Raw genomic sequence first — 4808 nt, 5'->3', positions numbered from 1 at the left:
CTACTAGTCTCTGTCCATGGCCTGAGGCTGTCACTCCTTCCCCTGAATTTTATGTCCACATCAGTCTATAGTTGAATTCAATACAGCACTTGTGTGTGAAAAAAAGTATTTCACCAATATCACACTCCCAAGCAGTTTATGTATCAGTACACCTCTCCTCCTCACAATGCTTGGCTTTGTTAAACTTCTAATTGTTTCCCAATCTAGTAGTCACAATATAGTTTCTTCTTGTGATCTTGATTTGTATCTTCTAGATTCATTTTTTTATGTTACTGACCACTCGTGCTGCTTCTTCCATTAACTAATCTTTTGTCCATTTTCTTCTTGGTTTATTTATTTTCTTATTGAGTTCTTTATGTATTATCAATACTAATCCTTTGTTGTTTCTGGGTTGCTTACATCTTTTGCCAGCTTCTGACTTGTCTTTTCACTTTATGGAGTCTTTGAAAAGAAAAGTTTATAATTTTATAAGTCAACATCTAATAAAATCCCTGAGAATTCTTCCCTAGGAATGTCATTCCCACTCTTAACCCTCTCTATTTTCATAAAGTTTTTTAGAATTAGAACTCTGTTGAGATTTTGATTGAAGTTCTAGAGATCAACATATGAAGAACTCACATCCATATGTACCAAATAATTCAATTCATGAACATGGTACATTTCTCCACTTAGTTTAAAAAAAAAAAATCTTCCAAAAGATAAAGTTTTCTAAAACTTGTACTTATTTTATTAGACTTATGTCTATTTTGTGGGTTTTTAAATTGTGTATTTTTAATTTTTTCATTGCTGGTATACAGAAATACAATTAATTTTTGTATACTGATCTTAGATGGGACACTTTATTAATCTTTTAATATTACTATCACCTTAGAGCCTTTTGAATTTTTCCATGTACACATCAAGATAATGTCTTACTTCCCAAACCACATAGAATTTCTTCTTGCCTTACAGACCAGGGCCTCCAGTACCAGGCTGATAGAAGCAGTGATAGTAAATATATTTTCTTGTTGAAAATTTCTTGCTGGTTTTGAAGGCAATGCTTCTAATGTTTCACAATTAAGAATTGTGTTTGCTATAAGTGTTTGAACAATACCTTTTACCAAGTTAAATAAGCTCCCTATTATTTCTGGTTTGCTAAGAAGTTATTGTTCCCCTAAATATATGTAAACATTTATAAGTTTATTTTCTAGGTCTACTGAAATGATTATATGTACTTTCCCCTTTACTGAGTTAGGATGAGTGAATTCAATTTATAGATATTTTAATGTTACAATACCCTATATCCTTAAGATAAAGCCTGCTTATGATATATTTGTTTAGGAATTTTTGTGTTTTTGTTCTTGAGTAAGACTAGCTTGAAATTTTCCTTTCTTGTTGTACCCTTGTTTGCTTGTGATATCAAGGTTATTATTGTCTCATAGAATAAGTTTCATAAGTAGTCTCTAATATGCTAGTCATTGGGAGAGTTTGTGAAACCCAGAATAATCTCTCCTTCTACATCTTAATAGAAATTGCCTGGAAAACCAGCAGGCTAACGTGTTTTTTTTATGAGATAAGTTTTAGCCCCTGATTCAGTTTTTGAATTATTATAAAATTGTTCGGAATTTCTCTTTCTTCCTGAGTCAATTGTGATAGCTTAAGTTTTTTCTAGAAATTCAGCTATTTCATCTGTTTTCAAATATATTGGGAAAATCAATATTTATAATATTCTATGATGGCATCTTCTGTATCTGTTATTAGGTCTCTTTTTTATTCTTAATATTTTTTGCATTTTAGCTCTTTTTTCTTAAGAAATATGGCCAGAAATTTGTCTGTTTTGTTTATATTTTAGGAAATATTTGACTTATTTGAAACTTTCTATTGTTTCTTTGTGTTCTAGTTCATCCATAGTCATATCTTTACTTTTATCTCCTTCCTTCAGCTTTCATTTTTTTTCTACTTCTTTATGTTATTTTATTCTTTGTCTTATCTAAGTTAAATGCTTAACTCATTTATTTTCATCCTCTATCTTTTTCTAATATAAGCATTTAAGGCTAGAATTTCCTTCAAAGTACAATTTTCATGGCTTCCCACAAGTTTGCTATGTAATATTTTTATTATTGTTCAGGTCAAAAGATTTTCAAATAAATGTGTGATAATATTTCATTTAACTCATGATCTATTTAGAACTGTGGTTATTAGTTTCTTAGTGAGGAATTTTAAATTTACCTTTTTGTTACTAACTTCTGACTTAATTACATTATGGTGACAGAAAGTGATCTGTATAATCCCCAGTTCTTTGAAATTTGTTGCAATTTGTGTCATAGCCTAAATGGTCAGTAATTTGCTCTGTTGCATTTTTTTTTTTTTACCATTTTATATGTGCTACAAAGAAATATGTATTCTTTAATTGATGAATGTGGTGTCCATCTCTTGCTGTTTATAATCCATTGTCTCCATTATATCTATTATATCCATCAAATTAAGCTTGTAATTATGCTAGTAAGATCACACACACACACTGATTTTTGGCGAATTGACATATCCATAACTGAGAGACTTGTGTTAAAATCTTCCATTACAATAGTGAGTTTCTCTATTTTCATCCACATTTTGCTTTATATATTTTAAAGCTGTTTTATTGGGTGCATACATGTTTGAAATTATTATATCTTCCTGGTGAGCTAAGGCACTTTTCATTACACAATATTAATTTTTATCCCCAATAATTCTTATATATTTAAGTGTGTCTTGTTTGATATCTACATAGGTTCTCCTGATTCTCTAGGTTAATAATTTTTAGTCTATTTTTATATCTTTTACTTTCAATTTTTACACATTCATAAATTTCAGATATACCTTTTATAAAAGCATATAGCAGAACTTAGTTTTTAAAATACAGTCTGTCTCTTTTAACTGACATCAGTTCGTTCACTTATTTTCACAGCTTTATGAGGTATGATGATGTTCAATAAACTGCACATATTTAAAGTGCACATATTTAAATTTAGTAAGTGTGGATATATGTATATACCCACAAAGCCATCATCCCAATAAAGCTAGTGAACAAATCCATCACCTCCTCAAATTCCCCCATGTCTCTTTATAATCACTTTCTCTCAGTCTTCTCTGTCCCACGACCACCACACAACAACTGATCCTTCTCACTGTATTTGCATTTCCTAGAATTTTATACAAATGGAATCATACAGTATAGACTCTTTTTCTATGGCTTATTTTATTAAGCAAAAATTACTTTGAGCCCCATCCATATTGTTGTGTGTATTGAACGTTCATCCCTTCTTATTGCTGAGTTTTGTACTATTGTATAGATAAAGCAACAATCTGTTTATCCATTCACCTGTTGATGAACGTTTTTGTTGTTTCCAGGTTTGGTCTATTACAAGTAAAGCTAATATGAACATAAATGTATAAGTATTTACGTGGATATATACTTTCTTTTCTTTAGGAATGGAATAGCTAGGTTATACAGCAAGTGTATGTTTAAGTTTTTAAGAAACTGCTAAACTTTTCCAAAGTAGTTGAACTATTTTGCATTTCCACCAACAATATAAGGGTTCTGATTCCTCCACAGCCCTCACCAGCACTTGATAAATTCAGCCTTTTTCATTTTAGCCTTTCTATTGATGTATAGCTCTATATCATTATGGAAATTTGTATTTCCCTAATGAATAATGATGTTAAGTATATTTGCATGTGCTTAGTTGCCATCTGTATAATCTTTGGTGAAGGGCGTATTAAAAATCTTTAGCCTGTTTAAGAAAAAAGTTGTTCAGACATGGGAGAGCATGAACAGAGTCTAGCACTACTACAAATTATGCAGTCAAATTTCTGTATTGGGGGAAATCAGAGGGGTCACCATATTAAGTGCAAGGGATAAGCCACGCCCTAGGAAAACCATTTTTATGATCATGTTATCTCCCCGCAGTTAATTTGTAATTGGATTCTTTTTTCTCTTATTACTGAGTATTAAGAATTATTTATATATTCTAAATAGAAGTACTTACCAGCTAGATTACTTGCAAGTAGTTTTCTCTCAGTCTGTGGCTGGTCTTTTCATTAACTTAGTGTCTTTTTCAGAGCAGAAGTTCTGTTACTGTTGTTATGAAATCTAATTTATTAATCTGGTCATTTATGGATTGTGCTTTCAATGTCATATCTGGTAAATTTTGCCTGAACCAAGGTCACAAAGGTTTACTCCCAGGTTTGCTCCTAAAAGGTTTGGTTTTAAGTTTTACAATTTGGTCTATGATCTATTTTGTGTTAATTTTTGCATGTGATATGAGAAATGGATCAAAGTTCTTTCTTTGTGTGTCCAACCCTTCCAGCACTTTTTGTTGAAATGACTGCAGAATTTCTTTTGCATTTGTAGAAGATCAGTTGTCCAAATATGTATGGATCTATTTCTGGACTCTGTTCTATTCCATTGACCTACTTGTCTATCTTTACACCAACCACACATAATTTTGATTACTCTAGCTATATAATAAGTATTGAAATGAGGTAGTGTTAGTCCTCCAACTTTGTTCTCTTTTCCCAAAGTTATTTTGCCTATCCTAGGTCCTTTGTTTTCATATCAATTTTAGAATCAACTTGTCAATTCCTACAAAAAGGCCTCTGGGATTTTGATTGGGATTTCATTGAATCTATAGATAATTTGGGGAGCATTGACATTTTAAAAACGTTGTCTTCTGACATAAAAATACAGTATAGTCATCCGTTTATTTAGGTCTTATTTTAGCAATGCTTTGCAGTTTTCATATATTTACAGGTCTTTCATATATTTTATCATATCTATCTCTAAATAG

The 4808-nt window shown here is 31.0% G+C and overlaps 1 pseudogene; it reads right to left on the bottom strand.

Annotated features, from left to right (window-relative positions):
* Window positions 1-3781: 3781 nt before the first annotated feature.
* LOC118002731 lies at window positions 3782-3936 on the bottom strand (annotated as a pseudogene).
* Window positions 3937-4808: the final 872 nt, after the last annotated feature.

The sequence above is a fragment of the Mirounga leonina genome, unplaced genomic scaffold, assembly GCF_011800145.1.
Source record: "Mirounga leonina isolate KUSES-001 unplaced genomic scaffold, KU_Mleo_1.0 Mir_82, whole genome shotgun sequence".
Taxonomy (NCBI): domain Eukaryota; kingdom Metazoa; phylum Chordata; class Mammalia; order Carnivora; family Phocidae; genus Mirounga; species Mirounga leonina.
The sequence above is the reverse complement of the archived record's forward strand: the minus strand, read 5'-3'. Positions and strand labels throughout refer to the sequence as shown.